The sequence below is a fragment of the Tiliqua scincoides genome, chromosome 8, assembly GCF_035046505.1.
Source record: "Tiliqua scincoides isolate rTilSci1 chromosome 8, rTilSci1.hap2, whole genome shotgun sequence".
In the NCBI taxonomy this organism is placed as follows: Eukaryota; Metazoa; Chordata; class Lepidosauria; order Squamata; family Scincidae; genus Tiliqua; species Tiliqua scincoides.
This window is the reverse complement of record NC_089828.1, coordinates 42191708-42211216: the sequence shown is the minus strand read 5'-3', so window position 1 is coordinate 42211216 and position 19509 is coordinate 42191708. Positions and strand designations below refer to the sequence as shown.

The following is a 19509-nucleotide window of genomic DNA, read 5'->3' as shown; positions in this document are numbered from 1 at the left end:
AGTGTAACACCTTGAATGTAATGGTTCTTGAAAGAAAGAACCTTCTTTCAATTTGTAAAAATCCCTGCGTGGATTTAATAAGCCTGCCTATGTAAACCGCCTTGAATAAAGTCTTGAATAAAGACCAAGAAAGGCGGTATATAAATACTGTATATTATTATAATATATTATTACATAGCTGTCTTAAGAACTACAGTGGGACTTCCTTATCTGTGGGTTCTAGATTCATGGATCTGACTCAAAGTGGTCCCAATCCATATCAGGAGGGCCCCACTGCACCCCTGGATGCAACTGGAAGGTGCTACTGGTTGCATCTGAGAGATTCTATTATCCACAGATATTGGTATCCAAATTACTTTCCAAATTACTTCTCATTTTTATTTCTCTCAGTATTTGGGACTTCTGAGCCTGGTTTATAAAGAGGAATCAAGACGTCAATAACTCTCAATTGCTGTCTTTTTTCACTACCAAATTCCGTACAGAACGGTGTGCACATGAATCTGCCACAGCTTTGGGTTGTTCTGTTTATCTTGACCTAATTCCATTGCTTTTTGTAGAGTTTTATCAATGTGCATTGATAATACGGGGAAGGGAGGAAGGAGGGGAGGAAGAAAATAAACTAAAAGTAACTAAGCTAAACCACACACACTCCAATTCCGGAATTAATTTTAGAAAGCTTTCAGTTAAACTGGAAATCAGAAAGTGTGGAATGCAGAGCAAATGTATAAAACTACAGAAGAACAGAACAGGAGAAATAAAACTTTGTCCGGTGTCCCTCCGTGGTCTATGCTTTTATCTTTTACGTATGGTAAATTTCATGCCATGCGTGGCTGCCAGGTGCCCAATAAACTCCTCGGCTTCAGAATTTAACTCTGGCCTTATTGGCACTCAAAGCTCTGCTTAGCTTTGTACACCCAGATCAAATGTGCAGAAACCCACAAGGCAATGACCATTTTCCACAGAATAAGTGCACACTAGGAAGCAACACTCATGTGAGTTTCTTGCCACAGAACATCCAAGCGTCACTTTCCCATTCAACCCCCTATTATTCTGCAAATCTGCAGTCTTCCATGTGCATTTTGTGACCATATGTTTGTAAACTCACATGGATCTTGATACGTATGAGTTTGGTAGGCAAAATGGCACCCTAGACGTCCTCCTAGGGACCCTTCGTTGCCACAGCTTCTATTCTTGCTGGTTTCGACTTTAAAAGACAGCTGTATTCACCCCCTCACTTGCGGCAAGCAGGAGAGAAAACTGCAAAAGCAAACCTAGTTTGAATTGTGTATCTGAGAACTTTGGTCTTTGCCACTGATCTGAGAACACTGATTTTGCTCAAGATGGAGGGAAACAATATTCCCATGGCTGAAGGCACTCCTCAGCAGCAAGGTACAGCGGGCCCTCAGTATCCAAGGGGGATCTGTTCCTGGACCTTCCACAGATACTGATTTCAACAGATAATCAAATCTGTGGGGAGGGTCTCAAGGACCTCCCATATGCAATGGGAAGTGGCTTCTAGTTGCATCTAGGGGACCTTCTGGCCTCCCTGGGCCTCAAAAGGCCTCTTGGATGCAACCAGAAGCCACTTCCAGTTTCATTAGGGAGGTCCTTAAGGCCCTTCAGATACAGTCGGCACCCACACTGAGTCAAATCCGCGGGTGCTGAATCCACAGATAATGAGGGCCAACTGTACTTTCTTGCTATTGAAGGAGCCACTTATGGCCCAAAATGGCGTTGAGAGTCTTTATAGAGGGTTAGCAGGAGGATGCAGTTTAGGCAGCCCTTGCCAAAAGTTACAGAAATACAGAGCAGTGTTTCCACATTTCTGACAAGATGAGGGACATGGGTTACCACAGGGAACCAAAAGCGAGGCAAAAAAGCTGAAGAATAACTACACATGGGCAACAGTTGATTTGGGTTCTCCATGGCTTTTGACAGTTCCTCTGTATGGACTATGGGGTGTTCATATCCCGCTTCAGGGATGGTGCTGTGGAGGAGCTGCACCAAGGCACCAAAGGATGTTGGGGGGGGGGGGAGATTGGATGACAAGATGTAGGCCTCTGCCTGTTGCCAATGATAATAGTAAGTGATGAGATTCACCCACATACTTGCAAGCATACCTTTACAGACCAAAAGAACTAGAAGCTTGGTTTAAAACAAAACAAAACAAAACTCATTCAGTTCCAGGAAGCCGAATGCTCTAGTACATCACAGATGGTGCCTCCTTATCTGTGAGGGTTTCGTTCCTAGACCCCTAACACAGTGGTTCTCACACATTTAGCACCGGGACCCACTTTTTAGAATGAGAATCTGTCAGGACCCATCGGAAGTGATGTCATGACTGGAAGTGACATCATCAAGCAGGAACATTTTTAACAATCCTAGGCTGCAGTCTTACCCACACTTACCCAGGAGTAAGTTCCATTTACTATCATTGTTAAAAGCATATACAGAGTAGCCTGTTAAAATGTTACAGATCTGAAACATTTCCCCAAATGCAGTCACATACCATAGGAGCATCAAGTCTAATATATTTAAAAAAACATTGAAACGAAAGGGAACCTACCTGAAATTGGCTCGCAACCCACCTAGTGGGTCCCGACCCACAGTTTCAGAAACACAGCCCGAACAGATACCAAATTCCACGTGAAAAATGGGTCTCCTCGGACTTGCGACACATCCTCAGGTGGCACAAGTCTGAGGAGAGCGGAGCTGCTTGAAGTGTGCTTATGGCACATTTGCAACCCTCTTGGGTCTGCGTAAGAGACTTGCGTCAGCCCAAGTGAACGGCTGGCTTGCACCCTGAGTGGCACATGCTGATTTTATACACATTTTGGACCAGTCTCATTAACACTCCTCTCCTGAGAAAATGTATCTGTTTTCCCTAAAAGGCAGCCCTCTGTGTGCAGTGAGGCTAACCTGGGAAGCAGCTTGCCACACTCTCCATTCTGATCAGAGCTCTAAGGTCACATATCACACACAGCCTTCCTTTTTCAGAAGGTAATTGAAATCCCATGGTTTGCCTGGTATCAGCAGAGAACAACAGCCTTGACCAAACCCTAGCCTGCACATGGTCATTGGTCCAGTCGCTCACCTGACTTGGGAATGGGAAATCTAAATATCAGTTAATTTTAAAGCAGTATATTGGAGCTTGGACGAGCTAGGCTCCTGAAAAGGGGACAAAAAAGCTGCCTCGCTGGGCTGGGTGAGCCAGAGCAAGATGCCAGCCCAGCCATGATTCTTTCCAGCTAGGAAAGAATTAACTCCTAGGAAGCCCTGTCCCTCTTGTGCCAGGAGGATGCTGAAAGTCATAGAACCCTTACTTAGACTCTGTTTTTACTTCATTTTGAACTTTGCCTTTTGATTCCAAGTGTAGAATTTGATTGTATTCTTCCTTGTTCCATCTTAATCCCTATTAAACATTTTCCTTTCATTTGCATGAAGTCAACTCGTAGAATAGTGCTCTGACCCATACAGCAATTGGCTTCATCTCCCATCTAAGTCTTGCTTAGGCTTGCATGCTGCCCAGAGAAGACTTGAGTGGGTATGATATTATATGGGGATGTTTGGATGAAAGAGGTAGAGAAGTGAAGCAGAGAGGTCAGACAAGACACTTCCCGTCCTTTTCCCTCCTCAGGCAACTCAGCACGAGGGCTATCAGCAGGGCCAATTCTGCCTCGTGCCTAAATGCCCCCTGGCTAGGGTAAAAATAGAAAGAAAATAACATTAATACTTTTACTAAATCATTTCACTGTCACTAAAGTGGTTTTGTAACAATTTACTTCTGAAAGGTAATCTACACATTTTGTTTTTAAATTTTATCTATTTCTAAGATTCTACCTACCTTGGCTGTGAATGTGGGGCCTCGCAAAAAATGTTTCCAGGTGGCTCCTGCACTCAGTTGGCAAACAAACCCCTAATGAGGTGAAGGGTAAGTAATTCTTAACCTGCATTTCTGGTGGCAGTCAATCTACCCCACATACGAAGTCAGGTCATTACTGTATCTTTGGCTTTGACATGATCTTAGAGCAGGGAAAAGCAACAGATTTCCTAGAAGGGAACACGGTGGTTCTTAGCTATACCCTGGAGATTGCTACAACATGCAAGACAATTAAAACATCATTGGAAGGCTGCTTAGTGGCTCTCTGAACAACCTGTGGGATTTTGGAAGATCCCACTGTGATCCTATTATTACTATTCTGCCTTTCAATAAAACGATCTCTATGGAAATGCTAGCCAGGGTAGCCGAGAAAGATCATTTTGAGGTTGTTTTTAAATGGCTTAACAGCAAATGCCTATTGCCAGGGGAGCAAGAAAAATAAAATTTTGTACACTATAGTAATGTCTAAAATAACATACGTCATTCAAATGTATGACAATAGGGCAGTACAAAATAAATATTTACAGGGATTATCTATATTTGCAGCCTTGGGGATGTTAAGCACCATGAGACTATCTGTCCCTGTGTTCTGGTTTCTCCCATTTAAAATATGTGAAATTGTATTATCATTGAATCACAGGTTTGAAAATACTCTGGAAGTCATTTAGTCCAACCCCCTTCACAGCACTATAGCATCCCTATGTAGCTAAGTAGATGGCCAGCCAGTCTCTGGTGGTATACCTCCAAAGAGGGAGAGTCCACTACTGCACGGGGCAGACTGTCAGTGCAGGGCAGCTCTTACAGTTGGGTTCTTCCTCCTGTGTAGCCTAAATCGATTTCCTTGTAGTTTCAATCCATTGCTTCTAGTCCTGCTCAAAAAAAGGGGCCTGGGAGCCAAAGGAGGGAAGCTGGAAATTTCCTGAGATCTCAGCACACGTTTGCATACATTGTGTGAAGACTAGCATTCACATTTTGTATAAGCCTACATACTTCTATACAGGTTGAGTCTTGGTATTCGAGAGGGTTCCATTCCCAGAACTCATGTGGATGGCAAAAATCGCATGAAAACAAATCCATTTAAAAAACAATATCCCTTTGCTGGCTGACTTAAAAACAGCCTTGGTGACCTTTGTGATGTAAGATAATTAAGAAGACAATCCATCAATCAGTCTCTCTCCAGGAGCTTAGAAAGGCTTCACTCCAAGACCAGGACCCCTCCCTTCACCCAGAACAAAGTGATTCTCTTTCTTTCAGGTGTTCAGGGGAAGGGTGGGATTGCTTGGGGCTGTTCTAAGTGCCTGGAGAGAGAATGATGGATTATCAGCCAGCTGCCCTCTCTTGCATTAATGAGTCTATTGGTAAACAACTTTTTTCCTTTAATTTAAAGGGCCTTTCTCATTCCGTTGAGATAGAAAACCCCATGGATCTTTCCATGGGTGAAAATTCCTTGGATAATTAGGTTATACCTGTAATCACTTGCATGACTGTCTCTCTGCAACAGTAAGAAAAGCAGTTTTTTTAAACTGTGATTTTAAAGGGATGCATTTTTCCCCTTCTCAAGGCATCAGTACATTCCTTCTCATTTGCAGTGGCCATTCGCGTTGAGTCAAATTCATGTATAAAAAATCTGTGTACAACAAGGTTGGACTTGCATATCATAGTTTGTAGAAATTAGGATCCAATGATTGTATTAGATTATGATCCAGTGGAAAAGGGACCCAAAAGAAACTCTGCATTCCAAAAGGAACTCAAAAGAAGCTTTGTATCCCCTGATAAAATGTCTGGCCTTGAGCTCAGCAATGTGTTTGCTTTTTTTGCAGTTGCATCACACTGCTGGCTCATGTTCAGTTTGTGGTGCACTAACAGCACAACCTTATGCATGTCTACTCAAAAGAACCACTGAGTGAAGCTTCCCAGAAAAAGGTGTGTATAAGATCGAAGCCCAAGATAACCTACTTCTTTTTTACACCTGCTGCCAAGTCAGGTTTTCCCCACCCCATACTTTTGCTTTTAAATGTTAACCCACTTTCAGGACATCACAGTTGTCTCTGCTGAGCTTCATCTTATTGGTATGGACCCAATGAGAGTTTATCAAGATCATTTTGAACCCTGATTCAGCCTTCTGAGATGTTAGCCATTTCCTACCTCCAAGCTCTGTCAATATCACCTGCAGATTTGATAAGCATTCCTTCTACCCCGTCTTCCAAGTCATTTATGAAAATATTGAACAGCACAGGACCCAAGAGAGAGCTCTGTGCACCCTCCTTGATATCTCTCGCCAAGATGACATGGAGCTGCTTCATCCCACTCATTGTGAGCAGTTGTTCCAACAGCTTTGAACCCTAACAGTAGTATCATCTATCCCACAGCTTTGAACCCTAACAGTAGTATCATCTATCCCACAGCTTTGAACCCTAACAGTAGTACCATCTATCCCACGTTTTACTCACCAGGATATAATGGAAAACTCTGACAAATGCTCTGTTGAAATCAGTCGTATCTACAGCATCTCCACTGTGAACCAGACTAGCGGCTTCCAAAGGAGTTGTCCTTGTCAAATCTGTACTGGCTCCAGCTCATTATTTTCCATGTTCTCAAAGACATTCCATTTAATCTGTTCCAGGATCTTTATGGGTATTAACATCATTGGCTAATCTGTAGTTTCCCAGGCAGAGACATTTGCTCATATCTAATCCTTAGGCACCTCACCAGGATCTACCAACAGTGGCTCCAAACCACATCCTCAAGTTCTTTCAATATCTGGGGCATATGTAGGTATATACATATCACTGGAGTTCTTACACATATCACTGAATATGTATTTTATATATATACATATCACTGGAAAACTTCAAGCAGAGGCTTGACAAGCAGCTGTTGGAGATGCTCTAGGAGGATGCTCTAGGGCAGAGCAGTCCAAACTTTTTGGCAGGAGGGCCACATCATCTCTCTGACACTGTAGCAGGGGCCGGAAATAAAATTTGAATAGATTTACATAAATGAATATATTAGAGATGGAACTTATATGATTGAATGAAGGTCCTGCAACAGCTCAAGGCCTATAAAAGACCTTGCGCAAAGCAAGGCATGCATTTCCTTCGCTGCTGCTACTGCATCACAGATGTCAAACAGCAAGCAGCCCTTGTCGAACAGCTCAGAGGAGAGGTCGAACAGTCACCCTCACGCTGATAGCAGTTGCATCGGGCCAGCATGGGCTCCAGCAAATCTCTGGAGGGCCAGAGGCTCATTGGAGACTGGGGGCTCCCCGCGGGCCAGATTGGGAGTCCCTGAGGGCCGCAAGTGGCCCCTGGGCCCAGGTTTGGGCACCCCTGCTCTAGGGGTTGAACTAGATGACCCATTTCGTCCCTTCCAATGCTATAATTCTTTGACTCCATGAGAGTCAAGATGGCGTAGTGGTTTGGGAGTTGGACTTGGGCCTGGAAGATCCAGGTTCACATCCCTCACAAGGAAGTTGCTTGACTCAGCAAATAAGGTGGCAATGCTGTACCCCCCCCCCCAAAAAAAAAACTAGAGCCAATTGGGCAAAATTGATGCCATTTTTTGATTCAGCACCCCAAAAATATCCTAAATTCATTCAAACATCCTTGGCAACTAGAAAGGTATTTTGTTTTGGCAGGCCTGTGTTACTGTTTGCTATTTTGTTTGGGGCATACTTCCCCCCCCCTTTCCTATTTTATTTTGATCTACCTTTTGCAATATAAATCAAATTTAGGGCACAAGCCTAACCAGGTCTACTCAGAAGTAAGTCCTATTTTGTTCAATGGGGCTTACTCTCAGGAAAGAGTGGTTAGGATTGCAGCCTTAGATAGACAAGCTAGATAGAAGAGTGATCTTAAACTCCAGCATGGAGAAAGAGTCAAATGCAAGTGACCCTTAGCTTCAGGTCAGCACTGCTGCCAAGAGGGAAGTCTGACATTTGCCAAACACAACATTGGAACCTAATCCCTTCACTTGGGGTGGGGAAGGGACATCTAGCAACAACCATCAGTTGTGAGTTGTTGAACAGGACATGTCAAAGGCGACTGTTATTAGCAGGAAGTCTTGGAGCCTATTTGCATGCAACAGGCCTCCACTTTCCCTTTTCCCAATCACTTTTCACAAGCTTTGCTAATATTCTACTCTAGCAAGCCTCCATCACCTTTTCACAGCACATAATTAAAATAGGGAACTCTGGATGGTTTTTAAAGGAGCAGAGTCATATTCATGGCCTATCAATTGCTATTAGTTGGCTGCATAGAAATTACATGTTCAAAGGCAGTCAGGAACTTTATCAAGGGGTACACATTTTCTTTCAGGCTCCTTTCCCAAAGGGGTAGGGAGGCGTGAAACAGAGCAGGGGAGGGTGATGAGACAGTGAGCAGACCAGGAGTGAGGAGGAAGCAAAACAGGGCAGGAGGAGGGTGGTGTCACCAGAAAAGTCTTTGGAGCCCAGGTCTATTGGGCTTCCCATTGTGGAGTTCAGGTCTTCCTGCCTGCATGTTGTCAGCTGCTAGATACAGTAATAAGGAAAACCAAACACGCTTCTAAGATTATCTAAAATCCTTTAAATACAGACAATCATTGCAGAAAATAAGCATCATAGCATTTAGGTTCACACCAGAATGAAAAGAGTTCTGTTTGTACCAAAACCTACTTCTGCAGTGCCTGCAGTCCCACAGCTGTGTCCCTGAGCAACTAGTAAACACTCCTTCATGGTTGGTGGATCCACAAGTCAAGGAGTGACTGTAGCAGGCCAGTTCCCTCCCAGTTTTGATACTGTGTTAAGCAGTGGTTCCCAAACTGTGAGTCATGGCTCCCCAGGGAGCCACAGAATCCTCTTGAAAAACGGACTGCCCTATATAAAGGATTGCAGCCCTAATGGGGAGCCGTGGCCAATGGCCCAGCAGGTAAGGGAGATGCCAGTCAAAAAAGTTTGGGAACCAATGGTGTTAAGGAGCGTCATGGACTCATTCCTCAGCTAGGTGCCTATGGCTTGCAGCAGTAGCGCCCCCAGAATCCCATGTGGGAAGCGAATCTGGGTGAAATTGGAAAATGTAAGATCCCAAAAAATTTCTGTGGTCCCCTTCTTTAGCTCCTGGGTCCAGGTACAAATTACCCCCTTTACCCCCCTCTCATGGTCCCCATGCCTATGAATACGTTGCCTTCAAACTGGTGGGACAAACTGTTGCCTTCTTGCCTTGCAGGTGGGTTTCCCAAGAACACCTGGGCAAAAATACAATCATGATTCTTTGATATCAAAATACTTTGATTCTGATAGGAATCTTCTTATTAAACTAGGAATAAGACCAGTATTTGGGGGTTCCATCCTGTTGGCTTAGAAACAAACAGCAAAATCCTATGTTACCTTGTAGATCAACAAAACTTACATTTGCAAAGCTGGAAGTAGCAAAGAATTCAATGTCGCAGCTCTGTTTCCCAGCCCTTCCCAGGGCTAACAGCCATACAACATTCTAAATAAGGAGCTAAGGCTGCAGTTCTATACATAACGGGAGTAAGCCCCAATGAACTTACAACAGAATTTACTTCTGAGTAGACATGCCTAGGACTGTGCTGCAAATAACTTGTTTCCTGCCACCTCCCTTCTGTTGAAATTTGTTCAGGGTTTTCCTTGCCAGTTTGCATCCATGGATCCTTATGTAAATCTTTGCTATTGCTTAAATATTAGATTAGTCAAAGTTCTTGTTTCCTGAGCAAGTTGATTGGCCAAAGTGTCCTTTTATCTCAAGGAAGCCTCTTCATTTCTTTTCTGATTCCTTATTATTTTCTGATTCCTACAATGAAAGATGATGAGGCTCAGGTCCTCTTGCTAGAAGGTTACGTTCCCCAATCTTACAAATGTAAAAGAGTTGTCTATGGCCACATATGTTCAGAGGTGCTCTTATTATTGGCTTGTGTCCCCTTAATGAAAAATAAAATGCAAGCATTGTGCATATGCGCAGAGGCACTCTAATTTACTCAACACATAGACGAACAAACCTTGCTGAGGGAGAATCAGCATGGCTTCTGTAAGGGTAAGTCTTGCCTCACAAACCTTTTAGAATTCTTCGAAAAGGTCAACAGGCATGTGGATGGGGGAGAACCCGTGGACATTATATATCTGGACTTTCAGAAGGCGTTCGACATGGTCCCTCACCAAAGGCTACTGAAAAAACTCCACAGTCAGGGAATTAGAGGGCAGGTCCTCTCCTGAACTGAGAACTGGCTGAAGACCAGGAAACAGAGAGAGGGTGTCAATGGGCAATTTTCAAAGTGGAGAGAAGCGAAAAGCGGTGTGCCCCAAGGATCTGTCCTGGGACCGGTGCTTTTCAACCTCTTCATAAATGACCTGGAGACAGAGCAGTGAGGTGGCTAAGTTTGCAGATGACACCAAACTTTTCTGAGTGGTGAAGACCAGCAGTGATTGTGAGGCGCTCCAGAAGGATCTCTCCAAACTGGCAGAATGGGCAGCAAAATGGCAGACGTGTTTCAATGTAAGTAAGTGTAAAGTCATGCACATTGGGGCAAAAAATCAAAACTTAACATATAGGCTAATGGGTTCTGAGCTGTCTGTGACAGATCAGGAGAGAGATCTTGGAGTGGTGGTGGACAAGACGATGAAAGTGTCGACCCAATGTGCGGCGGCAGTAAAGAAGGCCAATTCTATGCTTGAGAACAAAACAGCTAATATTATAATGCCATTGTACAAATCGATGGTAAGGCCACACCTGGAGTATTGTGTTCAGTTCTGGTCGCTGCATCTCAAAAAGGATATAGTGGAAATGGAAAAGGTGCAAAAGAGGGCAACTAAGATGATTGCTGGGCTGGGGCACCTTCCTTATGAGGAAAGGCTACGGCGTTTGGGCCTCTTCAGCCTAGAAGAGACGCCTGTGGGGGGACATGATTGAGACATACAAAATTATGCATGGGAAGGATAAAGTGGATAGAGAGATGCTCTCTACATCCTCACATAACACCAGAACCAGGGGACATCCACTAAAATTGAGTGTTGGGAGGGTTAGGACAGACAAAAGAAAATTTTACTTTACTCAGCATGTGGTTGGTCTGTGGAACTCCTTGCTGCAGGATGTGGTGACAGCATCTGGCCTGGATGCCTTTAAAAGGGGATTGGACAAGTTTCTTGGAGGAAAAATCCATTATGGGTTACAAGCCATGATGTGTATGCGCAACCTCCTGATTTTAGAAATGGGCTATGTCAGATGCAAGGGAGGGCACCAGGATGCAGATCTCTTGTTATCAAGTGTGCTCCCTAGGGCATTTGGTGGGGCTGCTGTGAGATACAGGAAGCTGGACTAGATGGGCCTATGGCCTGATCCAGTGGGGCTGTTCTTATGTACTGTGCTGTGGCCACTTAGGGCCCAATCCCACCCAACTTTTCAGCACTGGTGCAGTTGCAATGCAGCCCTGAGGTAAGGGAACAAACGTTTCCTTACTCTGAGGAGGCCTCTGTGACCGCCTGCCTGTCAAATGATGAAGTGCACACCCCATTAGCATGGCTGCACCAGCACTGGAAAAATTGGATAGGAACCCTTGTCCAAAAAAGCTGATGCTATAAATAAGTGTGTTAGTTTATTAACTAACTCAGTTTACTTGTGTCTTTCTTGTCTGGATGGGAGGAGAACCTTGTACATTGCCCTGAACTCCCTGGAGGAAGGATAGGATTGAAATGTAATCAGTAATAACCCAACACTTGGGAGAACCAGGCAGTGGTACCTTTCATCCATGAAAGAAAGGCAAAAGTACTCCAGCCACAGTTTGAGGCACTCTCTGGTCAACAGCCCAGGTTGAAACTTGAACATCTACCACCAACAGAGCAGGAAGCATTTATGATGCCTCATTCCATTTGGCACAGTGAAGAGGGCATCGGTGTTTACCAGTACAGTGCAAGAAATTCACTGCTGTGCTTTGGAAGGCCTGTGGTGGAATGACAAAACCCTCTGTTGGGTGACAAAGAAGGAATGACATACCCTGAAAAGGAAACAGGCAGCATGTAGAAGCACATCTCCTTCTGCTCTAAAAGATGGTACATTTCTGGCTTCGGCCCAGGTGCTGATTCAGAATCTCTACAGCAGCAGGAGGAAAAAGACTAAGCAATGAAGGCCCAATCAACCCTTGAGAGGCAAAGCTCTGTTCTGGGAGGAAGCAGCTGCAAAACCCTCATGCAAAACCCCAACCCGAGACACTTTAGCCCTACTTGTTTGTCACCTTTATCTCCAGAGCTGCTCTGACATTTGGACCTGAAGCTCCAAGCATTGCAACGGAAAGAGGTGGGAATGAAGTAGCAGAGTCCTTAAGTGACAAAAGGGACTGTTGTCCAGATGAGAGGTGTGATGCCATTTTCTTAATGTCCCCCCTCCCCAGAAAAAAATATCTGCAAACAGAAAGCTAGCACATTAAGAAGAAAGGTTCTGGCTCAGAATCCTCTATGGCATTGAGTGGTTCTCAAACGTTTAGCACCAGGACCGACCTTTTAGAATGAGAATCTGTCAGGACCCATCAGAAGTGATGTCATGACAGGAAGTGACATCATCAAGCAAATTTTTTTTTAGCAATCCTAGGCTGCAATCTCACCCACACTTACCCAGGAGTAAGTCCCATTTACTATCGTTGTTAAAAGCATATACAGAGTAGCCTGTTAAAATGTTACAAATCTGAAACATTTCCCCAAATGCAGTCACATACCATAGGAGCATCAAGTCTAACTAACACAGCTGATTCAAGAAAATAGAGATATGCTCTTGTGCAATGGGAAAAGTTAAAAACAGCAGTTAACCATAAAAACTCCAAACGGTTTTGGTCCATTGTGACAGGGTTCCTCTGGAAACTCAATCCCGCTCCAATGGTACTTTCCGCTCAAACCTGGTGTTTATATTACACTTCTTTATTTCAGCAGGTGGGGGTTGGTAACGTCACTTCTCCCAACTGAACCTTACAAGAAATGCCATTTTGGCCGCCAGTCACTCCGGAGAAGTGAAGGATCTTATTCTCCATTCAAGGTCCGGAAAGCCACTGGGCCTAGATCTGATACTTCCTGAAGCTCTGAAAATTGAACCTGAATGGTGGGCCTCCATGTTGTCATCCTTCTTCCCAATGATAGATCGAACCGGCATGATGCCGGAAGCATGGACCAATGCGATGGCGGTCCCCATTTATAAAAGAGGAGATCACCATGATCCATCCAATTACCAGTTTGCTCACAGTTCTGGGGAAGATTTATGCAAGACATCTTATGGTAAAATTATCAGCTGGGATGCCTGCCCAAGGGTTACCGGGCCCTGAACAGGTTGGCTTTCGCAAGGGATTCTTGACCCTAGATCACTGTATAGTCTTAGCCCACCTTATTGAAAAGTATACCAAGAGCAATAACCAAAAACTGTATACGGCATTTTTAGATCTAAAAGGAGTATTTGACTCTGTAGACGGTGCCTTGCTATGGGAGAAATTAGCTAGTCTTGAGCTAAATTGCAGGTTCCCAGCCCTTATTAAAAAAACTCCACATGGGGACAACTTGTCAGGTTAAATGTACACCATCCGGGAAGTTGACATCCAGAATCTCGGTTGAAAAGGGTGTGAAGCAGGGGTGCATTTTGGCACCTTTCCTTTTTACTCTTTTTTAAAAAAGTGATATGGCCTCCTTCCTTTTTCAAGCTGATGGGCACTGTCCCAAGCTAGGCTCAACCAATATTCCCATTTTATTATATGCGGACGATGCTGTGTTGATTTCTCAAACATGAATTGGCCTCAAAAGACTATTAAAAAGAAGTTCTGTCTATCTTTCCAAAAATAAATTGGAGTTAATACTCAGAACACTAAGATATTAGTGTTCTCTAAATCCTGGAACTCACCTGGAATATAAACGGTGATAAAATTGAACAGGTCAAGAGCTTTAAATATCTAGGGGTACACTTCCAACACAATTTATCTTCGTGCACTCATCGTAAATTGGCAGTTAACTTAGCCCCTGCTACCTCCCAAGCTATCCTTAGGTTTTTCCGCAGGAAGGGTAATTGCTTCATCCCCGCGGCAGTTAAGATCTTTAATGCCAAGTCAGTTGTGCGATTACTATATGGCATTCCAATTTGGATCACAGCAGCAAACCATGAGCTGGAGCTAGTCCAGGCAAAATTTCTTAGGGCAATTCTGGGGTTACCTAGGTGTGCCCCTTATGCCACCACATGTTTGGAAACAGGGCAAAAGTTAACCAGAGCTTGGCTTTTGTCTATCTGCTACTGGTTGCACATTCATTACAATTCACCTCCAGGCAGGATGCTATATTTGATGCTCGGCGAGCTTGATCTTTCTTCATGGTATATAAGGAAGAAAATTGAGACAATAGGGAACTCACTGGATCATCTCAATATATGCTCGTATTCTGAGGCCTATCGGAGCAGACTGTTGGATATTGAATTTCAAAATCATAGTGAATAGGCAACAAAGGTTTGCTCACCCTTATATCATTCTATTCCATACCAGTTTGGGAAAATGGCAATTTATCTTTTTTCACTGACAGACCCCAGTTAAAGTCCATGCCATAACCCTGGCAAAGTTCAACATTATTCCCTCAAGGGTGACAGCTAGGAGATATAGTAAGATTCACTATCAAGACCGTCTTTGCCCTTGTAACATGGGGTTGGTTGAATCTCTTCCATATATATTTTTCTACTGTCCTCGGCATAAGAGTGCCCGCTGCACCTATCTAATGCACATCCTGGTTAATAGGGTGGGTCTTCCAGATATAGTAAAAATCAAGCTATTAAATGATTGCTCACCCTCAGAGTTGAAAACGGTTTCAAAATTCTTGATGGCTGCAACAAGACATAATGAACGAATGATGTTTTCAGTCCTATAACCGAGAGGAAGGTAGTCTATCTGCAGCTGATGGTGGCAAGTAGACCCATGAGAGGCTATCCAGTATATTCTATATGTTAGGCCAGTATATTCTACATGGGACAACTATACCTGATTTATTTAGATGCTATGTATCCTTATATATCTTAGGCTTATACTCACTATTGTTGTTCGCTTTGTTGTGTGGTTGTGTTTGTGTTTGTTATGTATGCCAATAAAGGTCTCATCTATCTATCTATCTATCTATCTATCTATCTATCTAATATATTAAAAATAAAATATTGAATGAATGGGCACCCACCTGAAATGGGCTCGCGACCCGTGGGTCCCAACCCGCAGTCTGAGAAACACTGCTCTATGCAATGCCAATTTTCTACTTACAGGTTGTGTTTTTCTTTTTAAGCATTCAAGAAAGTGATCTGTCACCTAAATTTTGAAACGGTACTTCCTATTCAGAGCGCGATACCATAGCCTTTCGAGACTGAAGGTTGCCAACAAACAAACTTCCTATTCTACCATCTCAGACATTGCTTTCACCATCCCCTGATCTAGTGCCTTTAGTAGTACACTGTGAAAAGCTATACTTATCATAGAGTTGGAAGGGGCCTCATAGGTCATCTAGCCCAACCCCCTGCCTTAGGCAGGAAACCCCCTTACCAATTGCTGCAGCTGCTTTTACAGACACAGGCCATGTTGGCCCTGGAGGCTCTCCTTGCTGACCCCTGAAACCCCCAATAGGTGCCGCAATGGTGGCGATGTGAGGCTGGGAAGGTCAGATGAGGTGGTTCAACAGAAGTGAGAAAGAGGTGCTCCTTGAGAGCACTCCTGTCTCAGCACCCTGGCAGCACTGTGGAGTTGATTTTAAAAATGTGTATGTCAGCACATCGTTTTAAAAAATAAGATGCCCCAAGAAAGCAGAAGCTGCAAAGAGGAGGCTACTAACTAAAGTTGCAGGGGATTTAACGCTTCCACGTAAATATTACAGATGGATCTTGGCCATGGGCATATGCGCTGCCTCATAATACAAGCGCTATATCAAGTGCCACGTGGACCACTATTTCAACTTTGTTTCCAGTCATTTCTGGACAAGTCACTCTCTTAGCAATGCTAGAGGGCTCCAGTGCACACGCAGCCACAGAATGTGTTGGAATGTAATAAACTCTACAAGGTTGTCTGGATTCTCTGTAAGAAGTCAGCAAAAAAAGATGGCAATTACAGACTAAATGAGTAATGTGGGAGCAACCTTTGTCCAGTCAAGGCCATCATGTTACAGACCATGTGCTTTGGTGTGCATACGGTATAGGCACAAATACACCACAACGCCTACTTAATTCCCAAGCACAGCTTAGTCCTACATTTTATGACAACACTGAATTAAGGTAAGAGGCGATAGGATGATGAAGAGATGCTGTTGTAATTGCATTGCTGTGTAACGCGAAGAGCTTGGGGCAAAATACAAGATTTGTCTTACCCCTAATCTAGCTTCACAACCACCATATCAGAAATGTTGGGCTGAGAGATAGTAACTAGCCCAGATGATCATCTGCTAAGCAGGTATCTGACTCTAAAGCAAATAATTTGCACAGGCTTGTTAATTTAATTCATGAGAGACTATGATCATAACTGGATAATCTACAAAACAGTCTACTTGGGCGTGCACAAAATTAAGATGGGAGTGGATATCTATCTCTCAATTCCTAGAGGCAATGAAATGAGCCAACACCTGCCTTCCTTGCCTAATCAGGCTCCACCTTCTCACTCTAGTTGTGAAAGCCTACAACTGAAGATGAGGCTTGTGTAATATAAATGACTATCAAGGCCAACTATCTTGAACACCTCCCTAAAGCAGTAACCATTATCAGCCCTAAGCGGTGAAAGTGTCCTCCCCAAGGGAGGACATGAGTAGGAAGTTTCTAGTTCCGAATTTGTTTCTGCCATGAACTCACTGTGATTGTAAGTCAGTGATCTCTCAGCCTCAGACCTTTATCTACCATATGGAGATACCACTGGCTTCTTTCACAGGGTTGTCACAAGGGTTATGGAGATGATGCAACAGGGAACACACCAAAGGATATGACTATTAATTACTGTCATTCTACTCATCTGTGTGTGTTCCCCCTCAACCCAGATCAAAAGTTAAAAAGTACCAGGGCTCAAAAGTGCTGGATAAGTCAACATGTCCTGACCTAGAAACCCTGCCCCAGAATCCATTCCTCCCACGCAGGCTGCGCTTCGGTAATGAAAGGTAGTCTGTACATGCTCAAAAGGTACCCCAACCTTTATTATTATAACAAATATGATGATGAGGATGAATATTTCTTTACCACCTTTCAACAAAAAAAGTTCACAAAGCAGTTTACAGAGGAAATCAAATAAATAAATGGTAACGTTTCCGCACTCCCTGGCACTTGAAGCAGTTTCCAGCAGCTGAAAGTTGACCATATGCAGTCAGACAGATCACAGATCACACCAAATTGCTTAAAGTAAGCAAGCCAGACCACAAGCAGGAAGGAACCACTGACCCAAATAAGGTGCCAAATTTCTTTTCATTCCTTCTTAATTTTTCTACAAAACCATTAGTTTAGCCCCTCCTTGATTCACCATTAAATAACATATTAAATTATATGAAAAATACATTGGTGCACACACATTGCTCACTCTCACTCCTCCAAGCCCCTGTGGTCTTCTCTTGTTTGTGGTCGCCCCCTTCTATCTCCTCCTTATGTCAAAATTAACATTTTCAGTTGCCTAGGGCAGAAGCCTGCTTTTAAGACAGGGTGGAGTAGCAGTCACAGTGTTGGGCGATGATCGGGGTACCTTGGGTTCAAATCTCCACTCAGCCACAACACTAGCAGGGTAACCAGCTACAATGGAGGACAGAGTGCCTCTACCTTTAAACCAGTGTATAGAAAAGGGAATTTTGGCAGGTGCAGCTTTTTAAACTGTGTTGAGCTGCACCTGCCAAAATTCCCTCTTCTATACAATGGTTAAAGGCATAGGTACTCTGTCCTCCATTGTATCTGATCACCCTGTTGCTGGGTGAGTTTGGGCCAGCCACTTCTCTCAGCCTATCCTATCTCAGAGACTTGCTATGAAGGGGCGGCAGGAGAAGATACATGTACACCACCACTGCATAAAAGCAGATTGCAACAGCAGACTTTTAAGAACCGGCTACTAGGTGGATTATCTGAGTCCAGGCCAAGCTCTCCTGAAACAGAGCTAGAGGATTTAATTCAAGGGAAGGCACAAGGAAAGGTCATCAATCAGAGTGAAAGGCAACTGTGTGGGAGAGGTACATACGGCCTGCCACTTCCACCCCTCCCACCTTTGCAACCCCAGCCACAAAAGAGAGAGTACTGGGCTAGCCCTGCTGGGCACCCCCCCATCATCCAGTTTGCCAATGCTCCATTCCTGATGAGAAGTGGGTGCCAATTTCCAGACTGTCTAGCCTCTCATGTTTGTGTACCATGTCCAATTACAAGAGCTTCTCCAGCCTCCTCACAGGGGGCACCTCTTTCCTCCCCCCCATAGCTTTGTCCTATGGCTGGGTACCAGCTCTTCAATTCCCCCCCCCCAGCTCAACCACTGAATGCTGCCCTGAGGAAAGCTAAAAAGACTTGCTTGCCAACCAGACAGTGCCAACACGTCTACAAGCCAAAAACAGGGCAGACAAGTTTTGGCAAGCTACCCCACTCTCCACCCCCAAAGTTCCATGACCTGGCACTGCCAATGTGCACCCACTGCAGACAGCCTGGCTTGCCACAAAGCTGGACCACAAGCCTGCTGGTTTCTAGGCAGCCCCTTCATCTGCTGCGCCCATCTCAACTGGCTGCGGGGCCTTTGACCTCCAGGACCCACCTCCAACTGACCCAGTGGGTGTATACCCCTTCCAAGCCCAATTCACCCCAACACTGTGCCACCATTTCCCTCCCTCTTGTACCATTTGTCCCTGCCACCAAGAAAAGCCCCCATCTCAGCTCCACAAGTTCTGGGGGGTGAGGGTTTTCCCAGCTCCTCCCTCCAGCCTCGCCTGATGCCCATTCCTTCAGTGCCCTGACTCATTTCTGGGCCACACCAAATCTGTGCCCAGCCTCAGCCCAAAACAAAACCTTCCAAAAAAGTAAGCAGCTCTGCTCCCCCCCCCTGCGGCAACACTGGCTGATGCCCTCCAGGAACACCCGCCTTCATTCCCATCTCCTGCCACTTTCCCAGTTGATGCCCCACACCCCTCGCCCACGGTATGCCACCAAACCAACTCTTCCAGCTATGCCAGCAACCCCAAAGCCCTGGCACTGTCCAGCTGTGCCATCCTCGCCAAGGTACTGGATTCCGCCCTGGCGCGTGGCGGTGCCCGGGACCCAGAGATGCCCACAGCGAGCCCTTGGCACTGGCACCTCTTGGCAGCGCCTGCCTGGATCCAGACCCCACTGCACCCAGGGGGGCCCCTTCCGGACCGCTCCCATCCCGGATTCCGACCTGCGGCTGTTTCTGCCAGCGGGGGCTTCCTTCCTTCCTCTCCTGTCTCGCTTCGGACTCGGCTGCGCCGCGGCCGCGGAGGAGGCAGGCGGGGCAGCCCCTGCTGGCAAGGGAGGAGCTGCAGAGGCGGGCAGAGGCTCGCGTCCTTCTCCCTCCCACGCGAAGAGGGAGGAGCAGCGCCTGGACTGCTCAGAGACGCCGGCGCGCTCAGCCCCGGTGGGGGGATGCTGGCGGAGAGAGTGTTTCTGAGCACGTGCAGAGTGCCTGTCCTATCGCTCCGAACAGAT

The 19509-nt window shown here is 45.1% G+C and overlaps 1 protein-coding gene across 1 annotated transcript in view; it reads right to left on the bottom strand.

Annotated features, from left to right (window-relative positions):
• CERS4 (ceramide synthase 4) overlaps positions 1-19309 on the bottom strand; it is a 49158-nt gene extending 29849 nt beyond the window's left edge. The window contains exon 1 of the mRNA XM_066635617.1: positions 19223-19309. The gene's annotated coding sequence lies outside the window, so the exon portion shown is untranslated. The remainder of the gene's footprint in view (positions 1-19222) is intronic.
• Positions 19310-19509: the final 200 nt, after the last annotated feature.